Genomic DNA, 10717 nt, shown 5'->3' with positions numbered 1-10717 from the left:
AAAGAAAGAAGGTACCTCTGGAAAAAAAAAAGTTCATAAACAAGGTCCTGCCTCTCCATCTTAAGTAATTAACTTGAAAGGAGTAGCACTTAGTGTAATTGCAATATAAATTTTCAATCCACACGAAAACTCTAAAAAATTTATACTTTTCCTTATGTTATAAACCTACTTTTATGAAAACTAAGAGTGCTATAGTCAATCTTAACTTGTGATAAATTCATAATTGTTTATAGCATTTAAAGAAATAAAAATTAATTTTTCATTTTAGAGTTAAAATAGAAAAATAATTTTATTCTGAGAAATGATTAGTTCAAATAACAATATATTATAATAATAGAGGACATCGTCAGGGCGATGTAATTTAGGAATCCGAGACTCTGGTTTAGAAGGTTCTGGGTTCGATTCCCACCTGTGTCAGTTAATATTTATTTCACGATTGGTCCCTATAAATGAACTTTGACATTCTTATTTTGAAGCCGTGTAATTCTTTGACGGAAACTGAACCAAAATTGGTTATTTGTTTATATCTAAACTACAAGCATTTTTGTATATCAATAATACATAAATTAAATCCTAAATCATCATTAATTAGAAGTAAATATAGTAAAGAATATCTTAAAATAAATAAATAAATAATAGTAAACGAGAAAGTAAAGAAAAAAAGGAGAAATTGTCCAAATAAATAGAATTACAATAATTAACAATGAAGTTAAAAAATAATTAAAAATACTTGTATATACATATTAATACAGATTCACTAACTTAAAAATAAAATTATCAGCCTTACTGTGCAATTTTAAAACAATTTTTTATATTTACGAAAAGATAGTACAACAACTTATACATTGAAGTTGATAATTTTTTTTTTTTATTAATATTTATTTATTGCTATTTACAACTGTACATTATAATACATTTAGTAAATCTGATCTAAGTTAAATTGGAGTGTTACAGGCGTGTAGAGAAACTACCCATTGGTAGTACTCTAATGACATTTTACATTAGCTGGTCTCGTGGCCATCTTCTTTTCAGGCTTCTCGGAGGATTGTCAGGAATGGAAGAGGATGCAAGATTAGAAACCAAGGGGTTTGAGTGGTTAGAGAGTTTATAATGGAAGGAGTGATAAAAAAAAAAAATTAAATTACATTTTAAGTCTCTAAAAATCTATCTTGACCAAGTGTTGGAAAATCAAATTTTTTAGGTAATGCTTGTACGGAATCCTGCTATCAAAGGTTGGGTCTTAAAATTTATTATCTTCATCAGCCTATATCCCGAAAATTTAATAAGTAATTTAAAAAATAAAAAATAGTTTTTAACATATAAATTACTTATCTACCCATACCTCACTGGAATGCACTTTATACTGAAACACGGTGTATAAGTATTGTATGCATTTCACATTCGCATTCACACTTATCTACCGAAAAGTTGGCAACCCCTGCTCTATAGCCACGAATATTTCAGTTTTTTTTTCTGTGAAATTAATAGTTACAAAAATAAGAAAAAATAAAAAAAACATCATTTTCTGAATTATTGCATTGAATCATTGTTTGAAAATTAACAATTTATAAATTCATAAGATGAGAAATTTCTATATACATCTTTCTTTTGAGTTTCTTTATAAAATTCTAATTTTCAATAAATAAATAATTCACCATTTTCTCAAACTTTAAACTTAAATTTAAAATAAGTCGATTCCATGATATGCTTTTTAAAATAGGGTTATGTTGTTCAGGATTAGTTTTAATTTAATTTCTTCAGGGCGTGGCCATAACCTTACTCTCATTAAAAGAAAAAATGACGCCAAAAAGGCCATGTCGACGGAACTTAGGTTTACGTTAAGGTTAAAAAGAATGTTTGCCATTGTAATTCCCATATCACAGCCCTCGAACAATGGTGTCGTAATTGGAGGATTAAGATAAATTCCAACAAAATATCCAAAGGTGATTTGCCTTACCTTTCGTCGTAAACCTACCGACTGCACTACAGTTTCATCTAGTAATGTTACTCTTTCCCCTGTCGAACAGATCCGCTACCTTGGACTACATTTGGACAAACGATTAACCTGGAATCCTCACACCAGACTGAAAAGACAGGAAACTGCAAGTCGATTTTGAATATTGAAGCACTTAATAGACAAACGGTCTAAATTTCCAACTCTAAAAATATGGAGTTGAGCTTTGGGGCTCCACTAAACCTTCTAATTCCTTTCCTATCCAATCCTTACAATCCAAAATCCTCAATACTTTGTCACAAATAAAATCATAAATAAAGACCTTAATGTTCGCTATGTAACTGATCTAGCCCGAATCAGATATCACTCCTTCCATTATAAACTCCCTTACCACTCAAGCCCCCTAGTTTCTAACCTTGCATCCTCTTTAATTCCTGACAATCCTCCGAGGCACCTAAAAATAAGATGGCCACGAGACATGCTAATGTAAAATGTCATTAGAGTGCTGCCAATGGTTAGTTTCTCTACACGCGTGTAACACTTCATTTTAACTAAGATCAAATTTACTAAATGTATTATATAATCTACAGTTGTGAATTTCGATAAAGATATTAAAAAAAAAAATGTTAAATAATTTCAATGCTAAATTTTCATTTACTGGTACTGGTATTTGGTGGGAAAACAAGACCGGCAAGTGGGCCTAGTGGTGCTTTTTGCCAACCACTGACGGCTACCTAGGTTGCCGCCGCGTACTAACCAAGTGGGAGTGTCAAGATTCATTCTTTAGGATCGCCGAAAAATGAATGTTTAACTGCCCCAGGTGGCTGTCAGGATCAGGGGTAACTACTACGAGGTCGAGAGAAAAATCGAAAGAGGATGTCTGCAGGGTTCGGTCCTAGGACCAGCTCTGAGGAAGCTAGTATTTGATGAGTTGCTTGGGGAACTAGAAGACAAGGGGTTCCTTGCCACGGCCTACGTCGACGACCTGGCAGTCATTGTGGCCAAGAACAGTAGATCCAGACTAAAGACAGAAGCGGAGAGGTGTGCCAGTCTCGTAGGAGAGTGGTGCGTGAGGAGGAAGTTGAGTATGGCAGCAGCCAAGACTCAGGCCATACTCATAAGAGGCTCCACGGACAGGACTCATCCTATCACCCTCGATATCCAAGGAGAGAGGGTTAGACCGGGTGAGGAGGTGACATATCTTGGTGTGAAGATAAGAAGAAGATTCGATGCCACTTCTCACCTTGTGTATCTAAAGGACAGGGTGACACTGTCACTCAATGGATTAAGTAGGATAGGGGGTGATTTTGGAGGCCTCAGGTACTCTGCAACGATGACCATATATAAAGGTGTGATCTTGGGTATTCTGAGGTACGCATCCCCTGCGTGGAGCCGAAACCTCACGCAGACACAGAAGAGAAGACTGGCCACCATACAGAGGTTGGCTCTGCTGAGGGTCACGAAGATATACAGAACGGTGTCACATGAGGCGGTGCAGGTGCTGGCCGCAGCGATGCCCCTGGACCTCATCCTCAGCATGGCATGGTAACTGCAGGAGGCACCCAGACAGATGCGCACCAGAAGGGCCTACGAACGGATGAAGATCATTGGGGGCAGTGGGATGCGCAATCCCAGCGCGCACTACCCCACTACTCTCGCACCCAGTATGCCAGAAATGGCAATGGAGGGGGGTAAAAAAAAAAAAAAAAAACTGCCCCAGGTGGGAATCGAACCCACAGCGTTCTGAACTGAGCTCACTGGGACCTGCGCACCAAGCCGCACGGCCTTCACGTCCCTAAATTTTCATTGAACTGAAGTTTAAAATATTCGGTGAATTTTGTTGGATGAATATTTAAGGAAGGTTTCTCGCAAAGGGGCCTTGTAATCTAATATATAAAAATAAATATTAGTATGTTCGTGCTTTATGCGCTGTCATGGTCTGTGCATCTGTGATGGGACTTTTTGCTAAATGTTAAGGATTTTACCGGGAAGTATATAGGCTAGTCCAATTTCTCCGTTAAAAAAAAGTTAATAACAAAATTAAACATTTTTGGAGCGTAGCACGGAACGTATACATATTCTCCATGGCTATTATATGACAATCGATTTGTCTCTTTCTAGAGAATAAGAAAAATTTATTTATTCACTAAAAATTAAGAAAACATAATGATGATTTCAGCAAAGTAAAAAAAAAATGTTTTATGAAAAAGCAAGTCATATTTGTTTACAGCGTAGTCTGAAATACCCAAATACCATTTTTCAATGAAATTAAAAACTAGAAATTTTTTAACTTAAATTATTTGAAAGGTTTTTTCTCAAGGTGTCCATTGTTCATATAATTGTTCATAGCTTCTTAAATTTTTATCTAATTCTCACTTTAATACAACTGCTATAAAACTGAATGTTTGCTCTGTTTACTTATATTACCACCAATCTAGATATAATGCCGTTATAAGGATGTAATATTTGTTTTAAATAAAAAAAATTTAAATATTTTATGTCTTAGATTTGTCGAGTCATGTCGAAGTTATTTCTATTTTTTTTTTTTACCACACATTTTAATCATGTAATGTTATTTACCGCTATAAACTAAATAGATGTACAAAGGAAACAATTTTTTTTTTTTTTTTGTAAATTACAACTGCACAAAATAATACAATAAGTAAATACGTTGTGTGTTTCATATATATGTGAAAATCTTGGGCATTACCCATTGGTGGTACTTCAAACATTAATTTAAATTAGAAGGTCCCGTGGCCATCTTCTTTTCAGACGCTTTGGAAGATTATCAGGGATTGTTAAGGATGGAAGATTAAGAATTAATGGGTTAGGATGGTTAAGGAGTTTGGAATGGATTGGGGCAAATCTGCAACGAATGGGATGTTAAGGTCTTTGTGAATGAGTTAATTTGTAACGTAATAAGGAGCATCAAGTATTTTACGTAGGATTTTGGATTGTAAGTATTGGATGCGGGAGGAATTTGATGGTTTGGTGGAGCCCCAGAGCTCAATTCCATATGTCCAAATTGGTCTGATTATCGTAGTGTATACTTATTTTTTGTAGTGAATGGGAAGTTTAGAGCGTTTGTCAAGTAAGTGTTGTAGCAATCTGAATCTACGAGCAGTTTCGTCTCGTTTCAGTCTTGTGTGTGGATTCTAAGTAAGTCTCTTGTCAAGATGAACTCCTAAGTATTGAAGGTGTTTAACAGGCTTTTTTTTTGTATTGATAGATTTATTTATTGATAGATATTACAATCTGCCACACAGTTGTGGGCAATAGGTAATAGTTATGAATGATCTCATACATACTAAAATTAAAAATAAATAAATAAAATAAAATAAAAAAAAATAAATAAAATAAAAAAAAGTTAAAAAAAAAACTACTCTCTGAAAATATATACAAACAAAAGAATAAACAAGATGAACATAATCAAACTATCTGTATGAAAAATAAATAAACAAAATAACATAATGATCCCTGAGCCCACTCTATCCCCCACGTGTGAGGGGTAGAGCAGAACTCAAAAGATCCCAGCGCATCCCTCTCGCCGCATTACTAGTAATGAGCGAGTGGAGGCTGAGCAAGTGCGCTAAAGCCGCAAACACTCAACTTGAGTTCAACAGGCGTTAGTGGAGTATTTAGAAAGGGTACTGTAGGATAGGAGGGCAGAGGTTTACGACGGAGAGTAAAGGTGATCTCATGGGATTTGTCAGGATTTATTTTGATTCTACAGTTTTGACACCATTCTTCAATAAGAAAACAATTAAATCATTAATCCAATGAGTAAATAACTAAATATATACTTTTATATCAAACTTTCAATTTATTAAATTAGTTTATCTACATCCCTAAATATAGCAATTGCGAAGCGTTGATATGATTAGTAATCCAATATAGTATAATAACTTTTTTAAGAGGATAATAACCGATATAGGAAGTATCCTAATCCAGTGATTTATATCCTCATAAGTACTCGATATAAAAAAAGACGTCTCCTAGTCACTACATGGCAGCCATATAGATAACAACACCTCTGGAGAAAAAAGTGGGAAATAAAAACTAGAAGCACCGGCCCAAGTTTTTTGCTCCAGGCAAGGTCTTTCTCAGATAAACATCATTATACTGGACTTATTCTGGAATAATGATGCGGAGAACTGGAGATAGAATGTTACTTATTTTACACCGTTATTGAAGTGGTAAGCAATGGTAGTTTCCCTACATGCCTGTAATCTATATCATTTAATAGCTGTATTTTTATGTAAATACCGTTGTAAAAATAAACACATGTAGTACTAATAATTATAATATAATTTAATAAATATATAATAAAAACAAAAGCAATTATATAAAAATTATTGGTTGGAGAAATTTGTCGGCGGGTGTGGTCAGCAAAGAACAACATAAATAAACAAAACCATATTTATTTATGTTGTTCTTTGCTGACTGCACCCCCCGACAAATTTCTCCAATCATTAATCTACGGTTAACTATCTACACCTCAATTATATAAAAGTGAGTTGTTTGGCATTTGCAGACGATCTCACACTGTTGGCAGAGACTATTAGTCAAATAAATACCCTACAAATAATAGCTAAAACAACAGGCCTACAAATATCATGCGAAATACTGAAGTAAATTTCAAGAAAAAAGCAGTAAACACTAGATATAGAAAAATAAAAGTGACCAGAAAATTTAAGTATTTGGGGAAAATAATATGTCACAACGGTTCTTAGAAAGAAAGCATCCGAGAGAAAATAACAAAATTAGAAAATTTAAGCTTTAAACAGGCAAAATTTATAATAAGAAGAACCTCTCTTCTAATGCAAAGTTAAGCATTACAACATTCTGACTGTGATTTTATACGGAGTAGAGATGCATTCCTAGCCAACTTGGACTACTAAGTATAGAAAGGTTGATCTTAAGAAAATTTTATGGGCCCAGGCTAAAAGGTTACAGGCTAAGATCTGACAAAGAGATCTATAGAAACATCAAAGACCTGGAAACCGAAATGAGAATCAGAAGGCTGATGTTCTATGGGCACATGAAGAGGATGAAGGAGGAAAGATTGAATAAGAAGATCTTACAAAAAAAAAAAATTAGCTGCAAAAACATGGGAGGATACACGAGACAAATGAGAGAGGAATTTAAGAGACTTAAAATTTCAGATACCTACTGTATAGAGAGGGACATATACAGGAAAATACTGAAATGTCTCAACAATATAGGAACAGGAAAAAAAGAAGGGTACGAAGTGGTCCGAAGAAAGAAAGGAAAGGCAGTCTAGGATCATGAAACTGCGTTGGGAAGAAAGAAAATCAAGACTCCCTAAGAAGCCTAACCAATGATATTCTAAGGATATACCAATGATACGTGGTCCTTAGTGGCCAAGAACATCGACCCTCGGTGCCCCACGTGCGGAGTTCCAGAAACAGTAGAACACGTAATAGTAGATTGCTCTGCCATGGAAAAACACCGAGCCAGGCTGTCGAGAAAGACCGGGTTTTACGCCCTCGCCGAGTCTGACTTTCCCTGGTTGATGGAAGAAGAGAATTATCCCTTCTTCAGGGAGTTCATTTACAGGTGGAAGGAAGTGGTGGTCCCCACTAATTTCACAATGGGAAGTGCTTGACCGCCTAACATCGACGAGCCACCAGAAGAGGAGGAAGCTGACCCAGACTGAGACCAGGAGGACTGGACCAGCCTGGTAACTGCAGGAGGCATCCTGACGGATGCAGTGGACAAGGTGCAGCTCCATCAGTAAGGCGCTAAACCTAGCGCTGGACTGCACTACAGTAAAAAATTTAATAATTGAATAACTAATAAAAGGAAAAAAAAAAATGGTGATCTTTGGGAGCAGTGGCATGCGCGAACCCCAGCGCACTACCCCACTGCTCCCGCACCCCGTGTGCCAGAGATGACAAGGGAGGGGGATAAAAAAAAGTCCTTAGTGGCTGCTACGTAATTAAAAAAATACACAGTTTCATCTATTTCAAACTTCAAAATGAACAAAGAAAAGATATAAATGATTCATAGCTGTAGGCACCGGTGTTTCAATGTAATTAGTAATTGCGATTATTTTTGGCCCACTGCCAACACTGCTATGTTGGATTCGCATTTTGGCAAAGGCCACTTCATCGTTTCGATTTTTTTCTCTCAGCGATTTTTTTAACTATTAAGGGCTGTCTTCAATAATTCCTGATTTTACTAAGTGTCTAGAATACAAGTTTTCTTGTTTATTAGTTGTTGGTTTAATTACGCTTCGTGTTTATTACACATTTATTGGAATTTTTGGGAGTGGGTAGCGCATTGGTAAGGCACTTTGCTACAAAATCCAAGAACTTGGACTCGAATCCGGCTGTGGCAGATAATGATTTTCTGTTTTACGATAGCCGTGAGTCAGCACTGTGAGTTTGAGAAGTCCTCATGAATCCACTCAGCCTCATAAAATAAGAACCCTTAATTGGGTAAAAATCTGGTAGTTGAGCTTGATTCTGATCAAACACCTTGTACAACCGTTGGTCTAGTAATAAATAGTACATCCTTACCCCTAATCCTTCATGGGTTGTATCAGTACAGATTTAATTTAATTGGAATCTATGATTTTAATCGCAGTTCTGTGAAGAGGCTTTTAGTATCAGCCAACATAACCTGTGTTTCTAACTAAAAAAAACCTTCTGATTAACTGTTGACATAATTTAACTGGCGATTAACCTAAACTCGACTTTCCCCAAGAGGACCAGCGGACACAGCTGACAGATAGATAGCTGACAGAGGAGGAGATTAGACTGTGCAGGGGACAGGTGAGTTAAGATGTTGCTAAGGCCGGCTAGTCGATATAGCAAGGCCTGTGGGGTCCAAGTACCTGTACCAGACAGCTTTTGGAAAGTGAGGCGCAGATGGCGATAAAATCAGTCTAAGGTACTGATTATCAAGTTTGTAAGATAAACTTGAGATTGATCTTTAATTATGTTAACACAATTCAAAGAATGACTGTATCTCATAGTTTAATTTGTAAAATAATTTAAATTTTACACATAATCTTATCACTTCTTCGAGATTGGTTTTGTTGTTTAAAAAAAATAATTAGTATTAATTCTCAAATTATTTATTACTTTAAATGTCTAAAGTTTCGGCTGTTTTGGCAGAAAATCTATAAATTAACAGCTTTTGTTATACACTCATGTTTTACAATTTTAACAGACAACATTATTATTAATAAATTAATATTTCTAAAATATAAATTTACTCCTCACATCTAACAATTAAAAACTTTTCGCAGACTATATTGCCCAAGTCAGTAATTTTAGTCAAATTAAACTATGAAATAATAAAACAACAGGGAACCTTATTAATTTACTAATGAGCTTACCTTATGTTTAATTACCTATTTTGTCACTTTTCCATTCAATTTTAAAACTTTTAACAACACATTTACTTAACACTATCACCACCCAATATCTTCCTCACACTAGATTAAGGTATACAATTGATTTTATTACAAACTGTATTTTGGTCTGAATTTTTATTTCTTTTATTATTAAAATTAATATCGAAGTTAAATGTAAATAGTAATATAAAATTGAACCATATCATTCGTAATGTAATTTTGCTTAAATTCCAGCATAGTGTTGATTCAAAATTCTTGTGTCTTATTTAAAATTCAATGAACAACTTTATTGGGATCCTTATTGGGATCATATATCATTTATGCTCTGATACACTCTACCTATCTATCTTTCTATTTTATATAAAATTTATATTTTGGCTAACAAGGAGAGAAGAAAGTCGCTCAGCGACTAAAAATCGGAAGAAACTTGTTAAGTTCTTTTGATCTGTGGGGCCTAGAAAAACAGTTTAGTACCCTCTGAATCACAATTAAATTTGCTTTAAGATGCACACTTTTAATACAATTTTACAATCGAAATTCTAACATGTTTCTTACGAAATGTTAACATTAAATTGTTTCTTACTTTTATAAACTAAATATAAGATATGTAGGGAGATTTTTTAAGTTTATTTCTGAAATTTTTGAAGTTTATTTCAGGCAAAATTACAAACATGCCATATAATTGAGAACTATTAGGTTTTTAACCTTAAATAAATAAGAGCCATTTTCGTTTAAATTTATAAAATATTATGGTAACTAATCTATTTATCAGTTCATTAAACAGAATGGAGTTTCCATTACCTTGAAAAAATATGTGTTTTTTCGCCTTTCAATAATTTTAGATTAAACCCTAACTATCAAAAACACTTTTGGGTTATAACACAATCAGTATTATATTGTACAAATTGTAATATCTTGTATAACAGTACAATCAATATTTCAATTGTATCGAATAAATAAAAAATTATAAATTATACAAGCATAAATAACTTTGAAATGCCCACCTCCCTATTCTAACACTATGGTGTGGGTTCAAGTTTTCATTTCGTTGGACCACTAAAGAAATAAAAGTCGAATCCCCTCAATACCCTGAGTTACATACGTTTTTGGGCAAGAATGAACCAATAAATAATTAAAAAATAAATAAATCCCTTAAAAATAAAACTGAGATTCTAATAGCTGGATCGCACTAGATGAGGTTCCCAGAGCGCTTCGTTTAGAAGGTTGTGGGTTCAATTCCTACCTGGGTCGGTCAATATTTATTTCACGATGGCCCCCAAAAAAATGAATCTTGAAATTCCCACTCTGGGACTATGTAGGTCCTCAATGAAGGACTTGAGTAATAAATAAATAACCCCAAAACTAATTAATAATAT

Source organism: Halyomorpha halys, unplaced genomic scaffold (genome assembly GCF_000696795.3).
Source record: "Halyomorpha halys isolate HHAL.00 unplaced genomic scaffold, Hhal_1.1 Scaffold824.1, whole genome shotgun sequence".
In the NCBI taxonomy this organism is placed as follows: Eukaryota; Metazoa; Arthropoda; class Insecta; order Hemiptera; family Pentatomidae; genus Halyomorpha; species Halyomorpha halys.
Note: the sequence above shows the minus strand (reverse complement) of the source record.